Source organism: Falco cherrug, chromosome 1, assembly GCF_023634085.1.
Source record: "Falco cherrug isolate bFalChe1 chromosome 1, bFalChe1.pri, whole genome shotgun sequence".
Taxonomy (NCBI): domain Eukaryota; kingdom Metazoa; phylum Chordata; class Aves; order Falconiformes; family Falconidae; genus Falco; species Falco cherrug.
This window is the reverse complement of record NC_073697.1, coordinates 7,287,914-7,312,496: the sequence shown is the minus strand read 5'-3', so window position 1 is coordinate 7,312,496 and position 24,583 is coordinate 7,287,914. Positions and strand designations below refer to the sequence as shown.

The following is a 24,583-nucleotide window of genomic DNA, read 5'->3' as shown; positions in this document are numbered from 1 at the left end:
GAAAGTAGCCATACAACAAGGGATGTATTCATCACTTCTTTCGTGTTAGCTGCTTTAACTCCTCTTTCAGATGTGTGCTATCTTTGTTAAAGCTGTAGGCGTGGTGAGCTTACTGCGGCCTTATGAACATTTCTCTGAAAAGCAAAACTGTGGGGCATCCATTTTTATGTGTATTCCATGCTACTTTAGAGTAAATTGTGCAGGCAAATTCCACCATTAATGGTGTGTAACCTCATTAACGGTTTAGGCCAGAAGCATCTTAAATTGTGCTTGCATTCCTCAGGATAATGTAAAGCACTCATACAAGTTGTTGCTATTTGAATATGTCCCTAAAGCACATGATAAATGCATTAACAGATTTTGGACCCAAAGACTTGAAATAAAAGGGGGATGGAGGGAAGTCATGGGGAGAAAACAACAAGTCCTAAACCATGAAGTGATAATGAAAAGTAGACTGGCCAACATACTGATATTTCCTTTAGGATACTCAGGAAGCTGGTTTTTGGCTTTTGTATTTTATAAAGCACTTGCTCTAATCTCTTAGCTGGTTTTATTACTGCAGTATAATGTTCCAGTTTTGTTTCTCCCCACTGCTCTGGGGATCTTTTTTCCTACTAGTAAATGTTGTCTAAAGGAAAGACAGCTCTTTTGTTCTATAGATGAAATCTGAACTGGCAAAAGATATGTATTGGTTCTTTCTTCCACAAAAAGAGATGACATCTGGAATGCAAGTTTTAAATAGAACCCTTGATTTTCCCTTTTGTATGAGGAATGTGAAAGTTATATGAAGCTATATATGTCGTCACTAGAACTAACAATGATGAGGTTAGATTCTAGTTTTTATCAGTTTCTCTCTAGCATTTGTATTCCAAATTGTTGCTTCAAATTTCCAACCATTTCTTTTCTGAAAAATGGTTAAATGTGTTTTAATTTGTTTATATTTTGAAGTATATGTGTTGAGACAGAATAGGTAGCACAAGAGTAACAGAATCATTCTTCCACTGGTCAAGAGCCTGATCTCATATTTGAACTACATTGATTAGGATAAGTTATGCAATAAATCCCAAATTATGGACTAGTGAAAAATGCAGTTGTATTCTGGATGAACCTAGAGACCTTGTGTCCATAAAACATAAATGAACAGGATCTTTAGGAAATGCCCAAAAGTGATTTGGTTTTAGCTCCTGAAACCAAGCCTAGGAAAAAAAAATCCATTTGACTTGCACTTTTCACAGTTCTATTTAAAAAGAAATTATTAAGCCTTGAAAGACTTTTCAGCCTGACACATCACAGTGAAAATTCTTTCATGAAAAATGTATTTTTTTTCTCAGAAAGGGTGTGAAAATGTTTTTAAAAAGTCACAAAAACCCCTTTCAGAAATAAAGCTCTGAGGCTCCAAAACATTTGAGCACTTCCATTTCTGTAGGCGCAGGGGAATTCTACCCTATATATAAAAATACATAAGCACATGCTTAACTTTTAGCAGGTATTAAGTCCCATTCATTACATTAGGACTTAAGCATATACTTACATCTTTGAGACGCAAGGCCTGCCTCATGTTAACTTTCAAGCTGAAAGTTTCATAAGGTGTTGAAGGTGGTCCAACGTTCACTGACCAACAGTACCAAATGCTTCCAATGCAGCAAGCCAGATAAAAACCTGGTTTAATGGGATTCTGAATTACAATAAGTAAATTATAACAAACGCTGTTGACAGAAGCCTCTGGGCTGGGTCCAGGCCTGAAGCCAGACTGAAATTTCTCATGTAGCAGGTAATCAGTAAGATGAGAAACCAGCTGGAAGGGAAGGGCCTCTTTTATGAAACAAGAAGGTACTCTGAGAGCCAAGTCTTATCCTGGTAACTTTTTCAGTGAGACAGTGACAACTGGTGCCCTTCATTATTTGGACTTCAAAGGAGTTGAATTAATTGCAGAGGAAACTGATTATACTACTGGAGCAGGCCACCCCGTTGATTGTACGTGTGTAGAATGGATCATTACATTTACCCATTACTTTTCTAAATATTTCAGTGTAAGCAAAGCCCGTAAGTAATTTCAAATGCAAGTTATTTGGTTGTAGGGGGAAAGGATTGCTAGGCTGGCATTATCCCCTTCCTAATATTTAAACTCAGCAATGTGATGACATTTCAAAACCATCTGGGACTTTATTTTTCATGATAGACTCTAAAATGACCCGTTTTACTTAAAAACAATGAAGCTGGTGTTTCCTTGCCCTTTGCAATGATATTTTTAAAGTGGTTGTCTCTAGGGTTTGGTGCAGGTTTTGGCAAATAGTGCAATATACTTAGTCACCAGATTGATTGATTCATATAGGGGATCATATCTGTCAGCCTGCCATTTACCCTTTCTTTTAAGGAGTTCTTTCCAAAATCATACTAGAAGTGTCTGAATAGTGTAGAAGGGTTTAGAACAGTTTTGGTGTAACTTGAATAGATTTTGTAAAATACATGATGATTTGTGGTGTGTATCTGGACTGATGTTTCCAATTAGTTTTCCTGGGGACATATAGCAACCAGGTCTTCTATGGAATCAAGAGAATGGGGCTCATTGTGTCTCTTTTAGAAGGCAACATTACTGAGTTCTTGCTCCTTATCTGACATCTGTAGTGTCCAGTCATCGTGGTGGGACTGAAGTTGGTTATTGTCTTCCTGAAAGCCAATAGCTTTCTTAGTAGTAGCTTGTTCACATGGAAAAGCAAAAGTAACCATATCAAACCAAGGAAGCAGCTAATTCAGGGCAGCATATCAAAGGGTATGTAGTTAGCAGTAAAAGGAGCGGGCTTAGGAAGCATCAAGGTCTGGAGGGATCCACTGCATCTCTGAGAGTAACCTGTTGGGTGGGCAACACAGATGCACCTGTAGCACAGCCGTAGAGATAGCCTGGGAGCCTGCAAAGCAGAGCTCCAGTATGGAACTTCACTGTGGCACTTCAGAGGGGGTGAACATAGATGTTGTCAGTGTCCCTAACAGAGCTGCTCTCAGGCACCAAAGTCTGTCAAAGCAAACTTGGCCAGAGGGTGGAAAGGATTATGTGAAACACATAGAATTTCCCCTTATTCCACAAAATGTAAATTTTTCAAAACATTCCACTGTACATTTTTCTCCATTTCAACTCCCTTTCCTTCCCTCACCTTCCCTCACAGATTAATTGAGGCTTCCTACAAAACTGTGGAAGTAGGAGACATTTCACTTACTTGTATTTAAAGTTAGTAATCCAGCCTAAGTTAGTAAGAGGAAGGTAGGTATTCTACTGGAGAGCAATTAACCTTCCATGTTCTCTATCCACTGAACCAAATGACAGGCTTAGATGACTTTATGCCTGGTTTTTCATCACCTAAAATTTGCTGAGATGGATCCTGGTTTTGCAGAATCTTCCCCAGTGGATGCAGGGGAAGGTTAATTGTAGAATTTTTAAGCTTTGAAGTTTGGATTTTGCAAGTGGAACACTTCTTTTGATGAAGATTTTTAGAACTGAACTTCCTAGCTTTTAGGAATAAGCAAATAATAATAAACAATGTTTGCTTAATGAGCAAACAAAAAAACCCTCTGAAAACTAGTTTAATTCCCATCTGTTTTGTAGATTTTTTGCTTTTGCTTTTCCATAGTAAAGAAGATGACTTTGTTATAGAATAGTGTGGAGGAGAGGTTGTGGTCCAAAAATGTGAACCTTTTGTGCAGCAAATAACCGTTGGGAACTGGAAATTCTGTTTTTCATTCTGGGACTAGAGGAGCACAGTGATCTATCTAGGAGGTACATCAAACTCATCAGGAGAACGCATGCTGAAAAGAAACGTGGCAGTCACTAGCCATATTAGAAACATGGGTTCAGCTTACAGTCCTGCTAATTTCTCCTGTGCAACCTCTCAGGTGCTTTTGTAATAAAATTGTGTGGCTGCTATTTATCTACTTCTATCGAAGCAGAGTAAGTAGACTTGATTGATACTGCTTCCTTTATAATGGAAAGAAATGGAGAGAAAAATAATTTTCTTGACCAAATGAAGTTTCCACTGAAAGTCTACCTTCTGTGAAAATGTTCGATCTTTTTGCTTGAGTACCCCATCCCACACCCTTTCCCTTGGTGTTTCTAACTGGAAAACTGTGATTTGCTGGGCTTGCAGAACTGTAGGGAAATAATAGTAATAATAAAATATAAAATACTTGCTAGATCTTTTTATGAGAGTGCCTTCCATAGTACTGAAAGTTTAATTCGTATAAAGGGGTGGGTTACAGCTCAAGGTCATCTCCTACTACCGGTTTGATGCACTGTTTTGAGATGAGTGAATAGTAGCACCTTTTGCTGTATATCTTAGTAGAAAATTCTTGTCCATGCAACTCACATGAGCTGTCCAGTGCAGCCCGGGTCCATTCCTGTTAGTTTTGGCATGCCAGTGATTAGGGGGAGCTGTGGGCTGCTTTTAGCAAACTGATTGTGAAAACTTTCTAGTAGCTAGCCCTTAAGAAGCCCTACTAAATGTATCTTAAGCCAGAACTGATGTATTCAGATTTGGGTGGGTTTTTGAGCAGGAGCTTAAGAGTGCATTAATCATCTTGGTCTATACATTAATTTTTTTCTTCACAGCATAATGGTACTACATGTCTTCAAAAAGTAGTTGGAACCGAGAATAAAGATAAACCTGGACAAGATACTTCTTAAAAATGTCACTGGTCTGTCCTGAACGTCTGAGTCTAAGCAAAATAATTGGCAGGGAACATACCAAGCTAAAATATCCATTTTGAAAAACTCAGGAGCAACTGAAAACATACCAGATACAAGAGAATTCTTTGGCAGCCATAACTATAGATATAGCTACCACTTAAAACAGAAATGTTTCCAAACTGTAAGTGCTTATATCGCAGAGATTACCATATCATCACAGGCTGTCATTTGTCCTCTTATCAATGCAATGTGAAATCCCTGTGAACGTAAATACAGATTAATCTTCAAGATACGTGGCATACCAGCTCTGTAGAGTACTGCTTCAGTGCTGTCAGAAAACACGCTCAGCACAGCCACCACATGGCCTCACTGAGGCTTTTAAATGACTGTGAGGTCAACGTCCAACGCCTGGCCTTCTCCAGTCACAAACATTTCAGCACTCGCTGAGCAATGGATTTGTCTCCATTATGTTTTGAATAACACACCCTGGCACAGGAAGCAATAACCCAAGAGTAATTTTCTACTACTATTACTAACCTAATAGGAGCTCATACATGATAATTAGGCCTTTCAAATATATTTTGGAGAGAGTAATTTTTTTCCAGCCAGTTTTCTTTTTTTCATTTGGTAACTTCTGAAAATATTTTACTGCTTAAAAGAATGGGGTTTAAAAGCAAATCCTTTGTGATTAGTAATGTACAACTAAAGACATTTTGAGCATTAAACACCCCTGTAGATGAAATCCCTGGAGTTTTGCTACAGTATGGCTCTAAAATTACAATGAAATTACAGAGCTGGAAGAAGAATCATAACTGTATAGAAGAAAGCTAATGCAGTTCCTTACATGTCTGTTTAATAAAGAATCCTTCAGTTCTCAGTTTGAAAAAAAAAAAAAAGGAAAGGTTCATTAAAGTCAGTACCATAATACATGCTGAATTTATTGAAGAAAAACATTAAGTCAATACCCAAGGCTGTAGTGTGTTCAGAAGGCAAAATAATTAAATTGATATTGTTTCCTTTTTTGACAGGGTGTCCCATGGGAAAGGATATTACTTGGCTGCACCACTAATGGCTCTCTATCTATGCAAAGAATTATTATGTTAAATTAAAACCTCTCTCTATTTATCAAACAGCCAAAACTAATAAACAAAACTATGGCAGTAAGAGTAAACTGCTACTAGACTATTACTTCCTGCATCAGAGTATTATTTATAATTCAATTTAGACAAAGCGTCTGTTCCTCAGGGAATGCTGAGATGTGGTATTGACACAAGAGCTCTTTACTATTTGGACAGGGGAATCAAATTGTTTTGCAGTCACTGTGGTTGGAAACAGTTTCTACTGGAAAAACACCCACATCAAAATCCCTTCAGAAGTTTTTAAGGGATAGATTATAAAAAGAAATGCATAAAATATTGTTTCTAATTGGAAGGCACTAATACATCTATAAAATAAAGGATTTTTTTAAAAAAAAAAAAAAGGGGGAAAAAATGTGAACAACTTTTACCCTTGTGAATTTATTTATTTATTTTTATAATAATTAAAAGGCTAATTTTTTTTGGCAGATAGGGTTTTTAGTACTAGAAACTTGGTATGTCCTGCAGTATAGTGTTTTGCTTAGTGCACACTATGTAATTTTGAATTTTAAGGAAATCCCTGAAATCATGGTACTTGTACTTCATGGATCCTACGTAGTAGGCAGATAGAAATAAAATGTACCATTCAAAATTCTTGCAAGAGGTTGCATGATATGAATACTCTAAAAAGGTAGACTGAAATTTGAATTTGCAGCCATTTTGAAACATCAAAGAGCATATTTAAAAAAAACTCCTGTCGTTAAGTTAAGGCAACTTTTCTGGGAGGCTAGCAGACATCCCAGTAATGCCTATATGTAATACACCCATGCATAAGACAAACAAGGAAAAGAAAATCTGATACATCAGCCACTGCCAGCCAGTAATGACCAGTGGAATTCAGCTAACATAGACAATTTAATTTTAATGCCTAGTGGGAATTTGATTAAAGCAATTAGGGGGAATTCTGAACATAGTCCAAATCATGTGTCTCTCTATTTCATTTTCTTTTCTTTAAGAGCAGTCAGCATTCTTGGCCTCTGAAAATATATGTAGTAAGTCTCCTGAAGACTTTTAAGCAGAGTTATAACTTTGTTCACATAATGGTGACATTGAAGTGAGTGAGGCTAAGTGAGGCTACTTGCAAAAGGGAAATTGTATATGTGTTTAAGTGTTTGCAGGGTATCATGCTAAGTGCTTGGAACAGAAAGCTCTTCCACAGCCTGCTTAAACCTTAACCCTAAATAGAGCTTTTCCTTTCCAGCAAAGCACCTAGGCAAAGGCTGATCAGCCCCGAGAGACCAAGAAATTCAGGGGCGCAGTTGCAGGGTTCAGGGTGAAGTAGATGAGGCTGAGAGACTCCAGACACCAGGGAAGTCGAGTGATTTCTTAGAAACTGGCTGCTTAGTGTGTCTGATTATTATTATGATATAGGTGGAAATTAAGGGGAATAAACCTCTCATAAACATATATGGAGCTGCACCCATGGCTATGACATCACTGGCAGCCAATCAGGTAACTAACTCCATTTTGGTCCATCAGCTTCTACAGCCATTAAAAAAATTTTATTATTCTACCACATGAATCTGGACTGCAGCCACTCACCGTAAGACAGACTGGACTAATAAATCTTTGGCACATGTAACCACCATGTTTAATATAAAACAACCCATACACTTTTTTTAATATGATTTATAAAACAGAACATGAAGCTACCTACATGATCTTTTCTAGCTACAGTAGATACTGTTATATATCACACATTTAATTACTAACAGCAATTCAGTCATGTTAACTGACCTTAAGGCCTTATGATTACCTGATCCAACATAATTCACATGATAAAAATGTCGAGCTCAGAGAAACCCACCAGTCTGGCTTTCTGTGAAATCTAATTATAAACAGCAATGTTAAAAAAAGGTTAACAGTTTAAATAGTCAAGGCAGTTATTCATTTTGTACGTGTTTGTTTTGATTGAAATGATAGCCAAAAGGGCACCATGCAGCTTGGTACGCTATGAATAGTGGAGCTTCGTCTCACTCGCCTTCATTTTGGCTGCTCAGCTAGAACTTGGGGAGCTCAGCTGGGCCTCTGGGAACAACTCTGCACAGCGCCACGGGAAGTGTACATCCCTCTCCCTGTGCGACCTATGTCTCCAGCCTGCATTGGTGCACAATCGGGAAGAGAAGTCAGTGAAACTATTTTGCAGGAATGGACGCAGCCCTTCCCTTAACTCTTTTAACTCATGACTCCACAGATCATGGTGCTCTGAAGTGCACCATTAAATTGTAGATGTTGAGCCTGAAGTTGTCATGAGCTGTGTTATAACAGGCCTTGCAGCTGCCTAGGTAAACTGACAAGGTGAAATCCTCACCCACTGCAGGTAACATTCCCATTGATATCCTGAGTTTAGGAATTGGTACAAGACTAACCATTTCTGAATGCTCTCCCGTGCCCTGCACCTTTGTCTTGCTCCAGCTCTGTGTTTCACTCAAGGTAGAAAGGCTCACGAGCAGGGGGAGTGAAAGGAAGGAGCCTCTGCATGCGAGATGCCAATAACAATAGTAATAACAGCAGCGACAATAATAATTTATCCAATCACAGCAGTGACTAAGAACTTCAGTTGGAAACTTGGATGATACTGTGCCTGTCCAAGGCAAGTCTTGTACAAACAAAATTAAAAGACAAGCATCAGCCCAATTTCCAAATTTCAGATAGGTGATACAGTGCCTTGAGAAATTAGACAGTGCATTTTAGTATATACATTCTATGACTTCTCATGAAAAAAAGTTTTGACTTTGCTGCCTGTTAAGTTGTATAAAATTAGAAAGAATAATGACATAATTTAACATGTATTAATTCTATAGTTATAAATCAATGCATTATAATTTTTCTCCTGGGAGATGGGTAAATATGTTTTTTATATATATATAATAATATGTCATATGTCATGTCTCTAAGTATATTCTAAAATACAGCAATACTTTCTGTAGCATGCTAGATCTTCCCATTCCTTCTTTTTTGTGGGATAGCAGATGAACCGGGACGACCTCATGCTACAGTATTGCTTCTCTGGAAAAATGAAGCTGTCAACAACATAGGAAAAGACTCATAACCACAGGAAACAAGATGTTCACAGGAGCTGGACTAAGATTATGGAACTTGTTGCCAGACAAAATAAGAATGACCAGCACGTGTGCCACACGAAGCCCTCAATGCAAGAACCCAATTATTCAACCTAGCTTTCTGATGATAGTCCTTTCCAAGCATCCTTAGAATAAATGCTTTTCTGGTTGTTAAGACTACGAAAAGCTCAAAAATGTTCAGAGGTTGGAAAAAATGGCAAGATCACACATAATTTCCTGGCAAATGGCTAGACATTACAGTGACAGTCTGATACAATCCTGCATGAATAGACAGTTGCTAAAAAAATAAGTAAAGCAAATAATGTCTTCCTGTCTGTAGCAGTGGCAGCATTTTGAGATGTTTCTAAAGCCATGTAAGATCTCACAAGCTCAGTACAATCTGTTTATAGTTATTAGTATTTCTTATTAACTCTCCAGAAAATATCAATCAAATCATTGGACAGTAAACAGTATGTAGGTACTGTCTGTAGTGACTTCGAGTGTCACATGTTCCTCCTAAAAATTGCTATAATGGAGTTTACTAATACAGAGTGAGCACGTGCACTTGATGCTCTCATATACCTTTAATTTTTCAGCCTCTTGTAGGATTGTGTTCAAAAAATCCCATGGTACCAATTAATGAAATTTAAACTATAACAACTTAATTGACTTTAGTGACCAATAACAATATTTTCATGCCTTTATATTTTGTGCCTCTTGCCAGTCTTCAGTAAAATTCACTGAAGCACTGACTTGCAGTGAAGATGGTCCCTCAGAAACGTTGCTGAAATAAACCATCAATTTAAAAGATGCTCTTCCATTTGCCAGACTGGCTTGTGGAAACAGCTCTCAAGGAATTCAGAAAGAGTGCTGCCACGATCATCATGTGCTTGGTATTAGAAAGTGGACTGAGGCTAAATCTTTCCAAGAGAATATCAGTACTTTTGCTTGAAATGATCGAAACATGCAAGTTTCAGTCATATTCTGCAAGACGTGTACAGTATTTGGACGTCAGTGTGGAGTTGGCATAACTCTTATTTTTTTTGAGTCACATACTGAAGTCTTCATGTGATCAAAAGCCACGGAAGATGCATACTGAGGGGAACAGGAGGTCCTGGAGTGATTCACAGACAGTAGCTGATGACAGCTCCCAGAAGACCCATTAATTTATGGTAGAGCAGGTCTAGCTCATGCCAGCCGTGTTGCTGGATCCCCGAGCAGCCCATTGATTTTGGCTTTAGCAGCTGCTGCTGGCTCATTTCCTTCCATGGCCAGACATTTGAATCCTTGTCCTTTTTTGCCAGCACAGTCTTCTGACTGGCCATGTGATTCGGCTATCAACTTGGACCAGTGCTTAACCATTTGTGAAGGGCCATGCTTTGGTGTGGAAACAGTTTGAGAACGGTGTAGGCTGCTGCTGTGCAACTGCTGAACCTGTTAGGAACCCAGATAGATATCTGCAACAAACAGTATGGTAATGCATTTTAGCCTGTGAGGAGAAGATAAGTATTCCTTTCCTATAACAGAAAAAATTGGGCTTTTTGTTGTGACCTTGCAAGAACATAACTGGAATTGCGCAGATCAATTTTCTTAAGACCAAAGAAAGCTAACAGGAAAACCCTGGGAAGCCATCTCTGATGTGTACAAAGCTGAACAAATCCCAGCAACTGAAGTACTTGAAGGCAAATGGTACATAAATCTCCAGTAGCGAGACCTGGGGAGGAAGGAGGAATTGAAATAGAATAAAATCAACTCTGACAGAAAACAGTGTAAAGGCATAACTTTAAATACTTTAAGTTAAAAACTTTTAAATAAGTAATGTCTGTTTTTTGCTTATATACATTTTCATACATCTGTATTTATACCTTTCTCTCCATGTATATACACACACATATATTTTTATGTGTATAGACACAGATCTAAAGTACCTTTGAGGACTGAAGCATTGCTCAGCGGTGGTAGAACCAGACAGGCAGTCTCCAATTGCTGGCTATACTTGAAATAAGAAATCTTCAAAAGCTATAGTGATGACAGGCAGTACAAAAAACCAACAGAAAAACAAAAGTGGGTGAGTAGACATGGTATGTTTTCCAATTTGGTGGCCAACAGCATACCTGAAGACAGATCCCTTGTGAAAGGGTCCTTAAATGTTTTGCCTGCTTAGTCCTTACAGAAGTGGTACAGTGACCCATGCTTTCTTCACACAAGGCCAAATGGAGCTTGAAACAGTTCAACTCATCAGCATCCTGACCTGCCTTTTTCCTGCCTTCGGGCAGGAAAACAGGAAAGTACAAGTGAGCTGGAGCTTGAAATTTGGAGACCCTTAGGCACTGGTTAAACTTGGGACAAACGACTGTTAATGGCACAATTATCAGAAAATAATCCTTTACTTAGCTTTTAAAAGCTGATACTGTGTGTTGCTCACAAAAAAAATCCTAAACCCCAACAAAAAATAACAAATAAATACCCACCCCACCCCTCCCCCCCCGCAAAACCAAAAAAAAAATCCATCCATTCAGACCTGTGTTGTAAAAACTCCAGTGTGGTTGAGCAATGCTTACAGAATAATAATGGTGAACTAAAGAAAGAAGACATTTAATAGCTGGGGACAAGGTTTCAGCTTATAAGACTCCCTGCAGTAATAGCAAGACCTGAGGAGGGTGTTTTTTGACAACAGCAGTTTCTGAAACATCTTTCGCAAACCAGAAGCACATAAAGAGAATAAAGACATCATGCAGCTGCACACCAAAAAAAAAAAAAGTGTTTCTAGCTATTTCTGACCTGGAAATGAAATACTTTCTCTCTAAAGGTGTTAAAATGCACAGTGAAGCAAAAAGAAAATGTGAGGCAAAATTGAATGAAAGGGAGAAGCTTTCCTAAACTAATGCTGAGGAATAATAATTCATAATCTGAACAATAAAAAAACTCTTATCTTCTCTAAATCTTTCATAATTACCAGAATGCAAGCAGCTACTTTTAAAGAACAGAGTTGATTCAAAGCTAAAATAACAATAATAATTAAATAACAAACACATTTAAGGCACCAAATCTCAGTATTACCTATCAATATTTGAAGTAGAGGCTTTTTATTTTAATGGTGTTCTAGGTTAATGGGCCTCTGATAAGTTATGCCAGCAGTGGCAGACACCTGTATAACTGTGACAGTGGTGAGTTTTTCTGTAAGAACAAGGTGATGCAGATTTCCAATCAGGTTCATGCAGACTAAATTGATGTGACAATCTAGCATTCAAAGCCTTTCACTTGGCATGTTCTAGGTTATATCTACCCTATTGTGAAAGGTGTAATGGCAGGAAAGATATTGTAAAGAACTAGTTTTGCTACGGGCACTGTGGCAATAGCAGAGAAGCTGGCGCAGCTAGCCTTGGCGTGTGTAAAGTCACGCTCTATCACATAATGGCTTTCAAATGGATGAATTTGTCCTGGCTTTACTGTTAGTGGTACCCACGCTAGTTGGGTTAAAACTCGGTTATATTGGTTCTGTCCACAGGTCCTAGAATGGTGCCTTTGCTTGCAGCATAGTTGTACATTTGAAATGAGGACAATATATTTCTCTTTGCTATACATACGCAAAGAGATAGGAATTAACATACATCCGTTTCTGTAGTGCACAGCATGCATAATGTACATGGCACTGTTTCTTCGTTAGATACCAGTTTATAAATAGGATTCCTTGCATTATGCCAATTCTAAAAGGTTTAAAAAAAAAAAAACCCAAACCAACACAAAAAAGCACCCCAAATCAACTACAAAAAAACCCAGGTCAGTGATTGAAGCTGTGAATCTACTACTTTATGTTTACATGCTTACTATTTAGCCATTGATTTTTAGGGAGAACAAACATTTCCAACTGCAGTGGAGCTTTATTTAAAGGCTTTTAACTCAGATTTCTGGAAACTGAGTGATACTTAAAGTTGATGGTCAGAATCTTTCTCAATGTTTTATTGTAATGTAACATTTGCTGCAATAAACTATGCCCTCAATTAGATCTGATCAACTCCATTAACTTTAATTATATCATGGCTGTAACTGAGAGTATAATTTGGCCTTCTGGGAATAGAATATACAATTAAAGCTCCACAGGGTAGAACAGGCAGAAGAAATTTGCCCTTCAGCTGGAGCTGTCAGAGAAGTTATAGGTTGTTTTAGTTGTTCTCTCCAACCTTAACAAATCCTATTAATGACGTAGTTGCAGTATGTAGTTTCCAGTGTACGGTGGCTGGTAGAAGCAGCACTGTTTATGCTTTTTCTCTTGCTATGCTGCAGGTGAACAGAGATCAGCAATTAAAGCTCTCGGGCACTGACTTTTTGCTCAGGAAATAGGAGAACAGAAGCTGAGTAAACAAGATGAGTGCATTTGCAGCAGCTGGCTCTGCACTCTACAGAAATTGGCAATCACAGTCCAGGACCAAGCCCAGGCAGAGGATGTGGAAGGCTTGGAACTGAGGGCCATAGGAATAATATATTCTTATTTGGCATAATACCATAGCAACAAGCTGTTGCAGAAAGTAAAGCAAACAAAGAGCTGTAGGAAGATTCCTGTGATAAGAATGAACTAGTTTTTCATCCCAACTGCTGTAGTAGAATGCAAATAGTTGACAGTGTTATTAAGTTTTATTGATAGGCCCTCCAAATCCTTTAAATATATGACTAGAAAAATTAGCTTAGGTAATAAGAATGAAAAATTTCTGCCTTGCATTTTTTGTTTCCAACGAGAGATGTCAGAGGGAACTTTTACCCAGTATGCAGGGTTATTTTCATATTTGCTTTTGGTTCGTCTTCCTAAGATAAATGTGTGTGTTTGTCAGTATTCACATCTGGTGGATTTCAAGGACTCGAAATCAGGGAAAAATAAATCATGAGGGCATTGGAAGGTGAAGTTCCCGTGGAAAAGCTGTAGGACAGTCAGGGACCATCAGCAAAAATAAGCCACTAAGCACTCCGGTTATGTTAAACCCCAAATGGCTGTGTCCAGGAGACATCAGAGCCCATGGTGTTTCTACAGGTTTGGCACTTGAGTTTCATAATACCTTCTATGGCAACCTGAGCTCAGTCTCAGTCCAAGTGCTGCCAAGCTCCAGCAGTTTTCCCATCGGAAAATTCCTTAAGGAAGGATCTTTGGGTTGTGTCTGGTTTTCGACACCTAATGCTGCCAGCAGGGACAGGTCTACACAGTTGCCCTCGCTGCTTAATCTGCACATTTTACACACTGATCACACTGCCGTGCATTTACAAAGAAGCACAATAAAGAATTCCCTTCTGTACCCAAACACAGCAGCCTGGATGCCTCAGGAGCAAAGTGTTTTCACTGTTGGTGCCTAACTCCTGTACTGAAAGCTATTAAGTTTCCGCACTGGTGCAGTTTGTGTGTACCTCAAATCAGTTCCAAATTTAGCTGAAGCACTGCTAACATGAGTAGCAAAGTTCAGCTCCCTGTGCCATCTGTTTTTCAGTCTTTTTTGACAGGCAGATGTACTGCACCACTTGTATTTAAGACATGGACTCAGAGGTTTCTGGAGGGTCAGACTGGTTTGTAGGTGTATTTAGATCTGAGTCTAAGACATGAGAAGAAGCCTAAAATGATGAGGAGGCCAAAGAAAGTAGTATCTAAATTAAAGAAAAACCTCACAAAACCATCTAAACCAGGAATGGCTTAACCCTGTGATATTGGACCAATAGAAAAATATATTTAAGAGTAAAACTTCCACCTGTTGGTTGAAATTATGGGATGGAAAGGAAACAAAAGGAAAAGAAAAAATATTGATGAGAAAAAGAAAACCTTTTTCAAACTGGTGAGTATATGGAAGCCTTTCCGTTATTATGTTTAAGAGAATTGGCCTGAAAAATTGCAGTGAAAAAACCCATTTGTAAAATTTGAAATGATCTGTGAAAATAGCACTGTGCTAAATAAACACCCAGGAAATCCAGGCTGCTTTTTTTCCAGAAAAGAACCCAATTTATTTCTCTTTTCCTTCCATTCTTCTTCCAATTTTTATTTTTTTAGATCTTAATTAATGCATAAAGAAGAGGTATAAATGGCATATTCAATATCTTTGCCTATTTAACTGAGTGAATGATTCCCTGCAACACATGTCAATTTTTACGTTCTCATCAGAATATCTAAGTAATTATCGTTACTGACTTACTCTATTTTCTTAAGGTTTATCTACTATTAACTATTTAACTGGAATAGAAAACATATTCTCACTTCTCATAACTTTGTATTAGAAGTCCCAACTGCTTTTTTAGGCCATTTTTATCTTATTTTTATAAGCAACTTTTGTTTCTGGATTGTATATGCTGTCATTCCTATACTCCTTTGAGACAATGGCAAATGCCCACTCATTTCAAAAGACCTGTTATTTAAAACTTAGCTCTCTTATATTTTTGGTACTTGGTATCATATTGTGAAATTGTGCTTCCTAATCCTGCAGCTGGTTTCATTAGGACTGTGGTTTGCGTCATTCCCTTAGACAGGGGGACAGTGCTGCATCCTGTGGTGAGGACTGATACGTAGCTGTGCATTGCTAGAGAACGAGAGAGTGGAGAATGATTAGAGTATGCCTCCTTCTAATTCTAGTTGATACCCTCTAGTTCATGTGTTGAAAGGGACAGGGACTTCTTTATGCTACTTGTAATTTTGTGAGATGGCTGACTGCTCCAAACCGAAGAGGAAAACTGAAAAACCCCCAAACCTCATACTTAAGATTAGCATGCTTGATGGCATTTTGTGGGTGGGGTTTTCCACCACCTTACACTTGCTGACTGTGTGAAATGTTGTGAAATTGGAAGGGGTTGTACTCCTTCGGTATAAATGGCTGTCCACGCTGAAACACTGGCTATTTGCATCCTGTAACATAATTTGCATCATGAGGTAACCTGCAGCTGAGAACGTTCGGATACGTGGGAGCCTTTCCCCAGCCTTGCAGGAGACAGGCGTGCCATAGCTAAAACGAGCAAATGCTGAATGCTGCTTTCACAGCACTGCTTGTGAAAGAGTAATATTTAAAGACAAGAGTAGGAAAATGAATATAATATATTTGAAAGATTCTTTCTTGGACTGGGCAAAGCCTTACAGAGCCAAGTAAAGCAATATTTGACAGAAGAAATGTCCCCAGCACTGTCATGTAGCTTTGTGATTCTCTGTATTGTGACCTTTGCTGATCTTAAAGTCCCTTGCTAGATGTTCAATAGCCACTGCTAGTTTGCTTATCTATAAGACTTTTGTGAAAAAGAATAGTAACTGTGTATATAAAAAACCCAACCAACCAAAATCCAGAAAACCAAAACCAAACCCTTTGCTTCCTAAAAATAGAATGTTGAATGTGATCCTTTCAAAGAGTGTTAGAAATAATTTCTCCTTCTAAATGTTCATAAATGTCACTATTTTAAAATATATAATAAGAGATAAGCTCCCATGAAAGTTAATACTGTTTCTTTTCCTTGGAAAATGATATCTGTTCTTTTTTCATGACATTTTGTCTAGGTTAATGGTATCATTGCAGTAGAGTGTTGTGCATGTTTCTCAACATGGGTGGGGAATCAGATAGCCAATTATTTAAATGAAACAACGGTCGAATTAGTAGGTTAGATGAAAACCAGATTATCATAATATATAAATTACATGACCACATCAGAGTGCGTGACACTGAATAGCTGTTTGGATTTGCTATCAGGTTCTGAGACATTTTGTGTAAAATGCTGATTTCTGCTTGGCTGCTTACTGCAATGCTTGCGTAAAGGGCAAGGAGAGGAACACCGAGTACTCCTCTGTTCAGAGCACTACATTTCTAATTTTGTGGTCTTTTCTTGGATGTAATACCTAGAGTGGGGCAGATTACATTACCAGTTAATGATCTGCAGAATGATATGCAGTGCTCTTTTGGCCACTTTTCTTTCTGATGCTTAACAACTCTATATACAAAACTGGGGCAAGAATTTAACCTACTCTTTGCCATCCATCAAAACACCATGAAATACATTTATTGAGGGGAGGAAGATTTGACAGGGGAAAAAAGGAAGTGGTAGTAATTGTAGACAAGCCAGGTGCAAGCTGGCTGCTTAAATGCATGCAACTCATGCCTAAGTGGGCATAAAAGCTTCTCTACAGGCATATTGGGTGGTCAGATCCTCACCCCAATTATATGGCTTGGAATCAGAAATATCTCCACTTTCCTCCCTGAATTTCTTCCAGATTCATGCAAGTGTAACTGAGATAAAATATTTAATGATAGACTGTCAGGATCTTTCTTTTTACGTTGCAGCCACGAGCCAAGACATAGAATGGCTCATGTTGGATAAATGAGACCATGCTAGTAGTCTGTGCCGATTAATAGCAATGAAAGGGCTCTGTGCTTATTTAATTAACTGGCTCTTTATTAAAAGAGATATTTCAATGGCATCACTGTACCTAGTAACTTAGTATGATTTCTCAGTGCCTCCTTCAAACTGTAACTTGTGGCAATTTTTTCCTTCTAACAAAAACATTATTGTTGCACGGCATATGTGTGTTCATTGCCTTGCTGCTCACTGGTATCCAGCGTGTCACAGGAAGATGGTGTTTACCAAACTGTTACAGCTTAAAGACTGTCGGGGGGAGGGGCAAACTTGATCTGTATTAAGCCTTGAGACGGGGTTTGCTGATTATTTTTCCCTTGGAAATCATGTTGACATGCAGGTGGCATGTGCTCAACTCTCACCCTGACATGGATCTTCAACACAGCTGAGTTGGGATACATCTGGGACTGAGATGGTGAATGATGCCAGGTCCTGTACTTCAGACACAGTCTTAGACCTTCAGGGACTTCAGATGCTAACATCTGGCTTGTGATATTGCTTTTGGCCTACAGAGCCTATTTTTACCATTGCCCTGTTTAGTGGTTCTCCACTAGTCCTCTGTCCTGCTCATAAGCTATAATTTTTTTTGACTTGCTAATTCATACCAGCTTATAAAGAGGAATTTTTTGAGCATAGCCATATCACTGTAGGGGTGTTAGCTACTATTCAGGTATTCAATTTCATCTCTAAGGATACTCGTTTGATTTTAACTCTCTTGTAACATGTAAAAGCATAAGAAAGGCTTTGTTGGATTAGATCAGCGGTCCACCTAGCTCTCTGACAGTGGAGAAAGAGATGCTGTTTAGGAAGGTCATGTGCTTCTGACCTCCCTGCAGACTATTCCTCTCCCATCAGCATTCACAGCTGTTGGATTAAGTATACTAGGGGAAACACTCACGCCTATTTCTTACAGTATCTGTGGACCTGCTGTCCCTAAATTTGCCTTCTCCTCCTTTGAACCTCCTGATGATGTTTACCTTCACAGTCTTCTTTGACAACAAATCCTAGCAATTCACTACCCACTCTGTAAAAACTATCTCCTTCATTTAGCTGTGAACTGACCTCTTGTTAGTTTCAGTGAGTGACCACCTACTACAAGGACTGCAGGACTTTGTTAGTTTTCCCTTTGATTTATCCTTCACCAACTTGCAAATGTTGATGATGTTCCCTTTCAGCCCTCTTCACTCCAAACTGAGGCATAGTCTTTTCACTCTCTTATAAAGCAACTGCTCCATACCCTCTTTCACTTTCACAGCTCTTCTCTGTACTGCCCTTAACTCCACTATGCCCTTGCGACGCAGTTACTCAGGAGGTGGAGGCATATAGCTTTTTTTATATAGCAGCTAACCAGCATACCTGTTCAATTGTGGTGATCTTTCTTTGTAGTATCTGGTAACATGTTACCAAGTTACTGTTATTTGCTAACAAAAGTATTTTGTCTTTTTTTCTTCCTGTGACAGAATATTTTAATTATAGTTTAAAATTTGACTGTAGAATTATCACAGTCTAAGTACAGATGGAGTTTGGGATATGCCCTTCCAGTCTTAAGTTCTGTGACGTTTGGCTTCTTAATTTTGTATGATAAATGCGTATTTCAACACTTTACTTGGAGTCTGAGCACTCATCAAGTATGTCATAGTGAGTCATAGTCCACTGCTAACAAAACTGCAATTCAGCTGTGCTTTTAGCACTGTCTACCAACTGTGCCTTTCCCGTCTCATCCTTTTGCTCCTGTGTAACATTATAAAGACCTTTCTTTAGTTTTTCCAGCTGTATTTCCTATGATCATCTCTCTTTATAGAGTCAACTGTTGCCTCCACTGAAAGATTTGGGAAGAGGAGGAAGAGACTGTTTGGAAATTCAGTGTCCCTGAAATGGTGAGAGTCCAGATCCTGTATAAAGTTTTCTCTGTGGTGTTTTGCTTGTCTAGTCATTACTTTTTTGTCTTTCCTCGTAAGTATCTCCAAGCAGGCCTCAGCAGCATGTTTTGTACATCAGGTTTTGTTTGTCTGTAGTACTGTCTTACCACATCTCTTAAACAGAGCTGGAAACTCCAGGTAGACTTATTGCCATATGTACGCAGGCTGAATTTTGCAAGTTTCTTTCTTATACTTTAACCCTGAAGCTTTGTACTCCTCTTTCTAAGCAGTGATGTGCTTGACTATTTAGGCAGATGAGGCATTTGCTTTATTATGATTTCTTCTTTTGGATTGGAGGCAGCCTAAAGCGGCAAGGCAAAACAGCTTGTTGCAATTTGACTATTTTATATCCCAAAGGAAGAAAGTGTGCTCCATCATTATAACAGTGCTGGACTTATTCCAAACCAAAATACAGCAGTACTCATGAAGTAATGTTGAGAAAGGATAACAGAAGCCGCTTTTTGCAGGAAAACACTTGTAATGTCACAAGCAAAATTTGGTACCATGGACATGAGATGGATTAAAACCTGACTGTGTTTCAAAATGGTGGGCAAAGGCATTTAATGCAGCAGTTATATAGATGTTTTATGATATTAATGTTTTAGGAATAGTTCACAGGACACAAAGCATTACAAGAAAAGAGAAGAAGCACTGTTACATTAAGCTGTCTCAGGACTTAAATCTTGATAAAGAACCTCTAGCTAAGGTACAGGAATAGAGGTTGAGGAATAAAGAACAAAGCCAAATAAAAGACAGAAAAGGCAGAAAAGGAAGGAATGAATCAAGCTAGAAGAAGGTAGGTAGAGTCTGACAGGATTGGAAGAACTGGGATTCAGCACTAAAACTAGCAATCTGGGTTTAAAGGAGGAAGGAAGGAAAAATATTGAGAGAACATTTGTGAAATAGGAATAAAAACTTGGACTGTTGTGGAAGGGTCAGAGGGAGTGATAAGTATTTGAAAGTATGAATGCAAGATGTGTGACGAAGAAAACAAAGAGACTAGAAATACACAGAGACTGTTGGCATCATTAATCTAACTGGAACAGAGAGAGGAAGCAAAAATCTGTTAGGCATAAATAGCATAAGATAGTATATAGATCATGCAGAAGTGAACAGATGGGAGAGAAGATTTGGAAATAAATAAAACTGAGGATTATGGGAGAGCACATAAACTGGTTACAAAAATGTGTGCATGCTTAGAAACTCTGCTTAACTTGAGCTCCCACCATCTGTAAGAGTGGTGTTCCAGTTGCTGAATGGGTCTCAGGTACCTCTAAGTAGGATGGTTTGGAGAATGTTTTCTTCTGTAAAAGAAATACCTCAGAAAAAACTAGAGCCATCCTTACAGGTGCTGTGGTACTTCTAATCTGGTGGTCCTGTCCCCTGTGTCTGCTGAACTGCCCAGGGATTCATGGCATTCCCAGTTTATCAGAGGGCAGGCGAGTGACTCATAACTAATATATACAGGAAAAAAAACGGTGGGCCATCAGGCGTCATGAGAGCTGAAGTCCAGCTGAGGAATTCAAAAGGAAAAAAGGGACATGACGATTTTTATTATGGTGCTTCTATGGTGGTTTTTTTCAGTATCCTGGTACCATACTTCTATGCTAATATTTCAGAATTATAGTAGTTGGTTCTGAAGTAGTTAGTTTTTAGAAAATACTGAACCAAACATTCAAAACAACGTTGAAAATTGCTTGGGAAAAAATACAAATCCATCCATGAAAATGCCATCACACCTAATTGTAAGGAACTTTCTTGATTAAAAAGTTTAAAGTTGATTAAGCACACCTGAGTGACTGCTGAGCTTCCTCGAATCCTCCCTTTTTCAAGGCAAATTAGCTCAGGTTAAACATCTTCCATTGAGTCAGATATCTGAAGCAGAAAGGGGTGAAAGTTCCAGACAATATTCAAGGAGCTGGACATGAATTGCCACTGAAGGATTTATTGGTTCGGGTGGAGCACAGTGTAAATGCATTTCTAGACACAGTTATAAGTCTGAACTGCCCATCTGGTCCTTGGCTCCCTGTTCCAGCTGTCACCCCCCTAACTGTGCCCTTTATCCAACTCTTCAGACTTGGAGGAATTACTCCCTTGTGCATTTGTGGTGCAGCTGGGCTCATTCCAGTTGCATGGGAGAAGTGGACTGGCAGCGTCGCTGCTGGGAGGGATGTGATGTTGCTGGCCTGGGGGGCTGCTGCTGGCAGAGCTCATCCCTTGACGGTTTTACTGTGCTTGGTTGCAGGCTCGTGTGTGACAGACCTCCATATCAGCCCCGGAGGAATGGGAGTGCGAGGCCAAGTGCCGGCTGCAGGTGCCAAGGGTGCACTAGGAGCAGACTTTGGCGTTTGGTGACTGAAAGGCCAAAGTTCAAGCAGGGGCTTATTACACAAGACTGGTAGGTAGATCAGCCTTGGGTCCAGAAGTAAGAAGGGCACATTGGTGTTCTACTGTGCTCTGAGGATGTATATTCATCGGTCATCACTGGTGCACAGATCTTCCCACTCCTTATTCCCCCTCTCCCTGCCCCCATCTCCTGTTGTGGCATTGTTTCATCTTCTTCTCAACTAATTTTGTGTATTTGCAGTTCTGCTATTTCTGAATTATTCTCCCTCACTTTGCTTCATCTGATTGAATAACTGAAATTTGACTTTGAGTTGTTTTGTTGGTTTTTTTTTTTTTTTTCATTTTTCATGCCTGTGGCTTTGCATCCTTAGTCAGGCAGTGCAGTTTTATTGTCTGTAGTTGCAAATACTTCTACCAGGTCAGAGGTTAATGTAATGCTTGGTATTCATGTGGTATTTTTCTTAGTGTATTGAGGAATCAGTGTACATAACACAAATCTTCTGAAAAATCCAACATTCTCTGTATTGCCAAGGCTGCAACAGTCATCGTAGTTCTTACCACTTTTTATTTTTAGCAGTGAAATAGACATAGTTGCGGTAGATGCTATGTCCTCTTGCCAAGATAAATGACAGTGTTCTCATCTTTTTTCCTTTCTCTTCCCCCCCACCCCCCCACCCCCACCCCCACCCTACCCCCCTGCTTCCGAGGAACTGTATTTAGCAAATTGTTTGAGCATTACAACTCAAATAAGGTTTTACCTTTTATAGGTTTTCGTTTGTCTAGTTAGGCATACTCTATTCTGGGGGATTTCAGCTGCTAGAGAATGTTTCAGGCTCTAAACATAAGAAAACAAAGACATATTTTCTATATCTTGAGAATACTGTAACTATCCAACAATCTTAAAATAATTGTTGCACCTCATATTTTCAAATAACTGGCAGGAACAGTAATCTTCTACAGCTTAGTACACTCTATTAAAAATGAGTAATATACATATTGATCATAATGCTTCTCTTAGCTGATGAGGCATCTCTTGGGGATGAAACCACAGTACCATATGGCTTTAATGTACTCTGTATAGTTCTCCAAATAACCACTATAAATTATATTTCAGAATTATGCTGGACAGCAATAGAGTTAGTTTTCAAACTGTCAATAATATATCATGACTGTAGGTAAGAAATTGATTATGCACAGGATGCAGTATTTAAATAATTAACAGCTAACCAATCAGTTTTGTAGCTGTGGTTTGTGACACTTTGAATTAGACTAATTTTAACTTTAACATCCCATGATAGAATGGGTTAGTAATGCACCCAGCTAATTAAAACTGATACAGGAAGCAGAATGCATCATTTCTCTAGCAATGTAGCTAATGTAATGCAATACAGTTTCCTCAAAAAGAATGAGATCCAGCATCTTATTGCAATTTTAAATGTAAATTTTAAATGGAAACATTCTTCTGAGTACGAAAGCAGTTTACTGCCCAGTTCTGGCAAAGGGTGATGTAATAAATAGCTGAATTTAAATTTAAGGCAAAGATAAAGGCATGGTTTGGTTTGCCAGGATTATATTATATATTTTTTTCCTTCAAATGTTTATTTGTCAACAAGTTAAATCATTAACACAAATCAATTTCAATACCAACTTGGAACAAAACCCGCTCCATGAAATAAGCACTATTACCTGTTAAACACTAACAGCAATATTGTTGTTTCTGACATTATCAGCTGACAGAAAACACGATGGCCTTTTAAAAATCTAAACCTGGAGTGAAAAATTTAGAGACCTAGTCATCAAGTTTAGAATACATATGATATCTGGACCCAAAGATCAGTTTGTGGCAATACTGACACTGCCCTTCCTCCTTCAAAAGGTAAGGAAGCTGAGTAACATGCAAACATCTTTTTCGCTCTGCCTCATGATTAATGATTCCATGGCATTTTCTTGGGGTAGAAGTTCAGCATTTTGATGAACGTACTGCAGGCCAAAATCCTCTTTCCTTCCACCTTTTTAACAATCCTCTTTGTGCAAGTTTTCAGTATGGCTGGAGCTGATATAGCATAGATGCTGCATTCCAGGGCTGGCCTTACAACAAAAATTCTGGGTAGGGGATAAAAAAGAATAAAGAAAAAAGATGGGGCTTATGCAAAATAATCTTTTCCCTTCCAGGAAAGTCACAGACACCTTTGCAGTTTTTCACAGGAAGTGAGAGAGGCAATGTTTTAGCATAATTGCTAGCCAAATGACAAATATGAGAAAAGGTATTTGAAGCTGGGTTTTCACAAAGTAGGTAGCAAATGCAATATGCAGTCAGCTGTGCTCAGCTTTTCTCTTCGCTCTTTTTTGTTTAAATAACTCTTGAGGGGATCAGAGAGAGAAAATGCAACCGCTAGAGTTATGTTTCAGATGTTATAAAGATTGTCAATCATCACTTTCTCATAGGTATGAGTCAATTGCGGCTGCTGTCAGGAAGGTGTGCTTCAAAGACTTGCTGAGCTCATCCAAATAACAAGGTCTCCAAGGTCTCAGTAAGTCGAAAAGAAGATCTAATTGCATATAGACTTAAGAAGCGGAACAAGACACAGTCAATTTGAAGTATGCTGCTGTTGGCTGGACAGGAAGCTTATCACTAAGTCTTGACAGGGATTTTATTTAGAACTGTAGGTGATGGATGAGAAGGACTATGAGTCTTTGACATAAATGTTTAAGCAGAAGATGTTTGTGGGTTTTCCTCTCCCAGTAGGTCCCTCCTCTTAGAATTTGCAAAGGTGCAAGCAGTACAACCAAATGCAGGAATTTAAAGATGAACGTCGTACAATTGCTTTCCAAATATTTTTACAAGTATAGTACACGACCCTTGCATAAGGCCTTTGTGTTAGTGAAGAACTATAAAGTAATAAGTGGTCGTTGCTAAACTCAGGTGTAAAGAGAAAGTTGTCTTTTTCCCTTCTCATTGCCATTGTGTTGTAACTTTGTTTTCTGCAGTGTATTCAGTGCCATAGTGGTGAGGAGTAGAAGCACTTTAATTTTTTTAAAGTACTGTCAGTGACTTCATCGTTACTTTCTGAAGGCTGCCAACTTCTGGAC

The 24,583-nt window shown here is 38.7% G+C and overlaps 1 long non-coding RNA gene across 1 annotated transcript; it reads left to right on the top strand.

Moving 5' to 3' along the window:
• Nucleotides 1–18,876: 18,876 nt before the first annotated feature.
• On the top strand, nucleotides 18,877–23,362 carry LOC114016600 (uncharacterized). Its single transcript, XR_003561132.2, has 3 exons — nucleotides 18,877–19,105; nucleotides 21,393–21,545; nucleotides 23,224–23,362. It is a non-coding gene; the product is annotated as an uncharacterized LOC114016600 (long non-coding RNA).
• The last annotated feature ends 1,221 nt before the right edge of the window (nucleotides 23,363–24,583 follow it).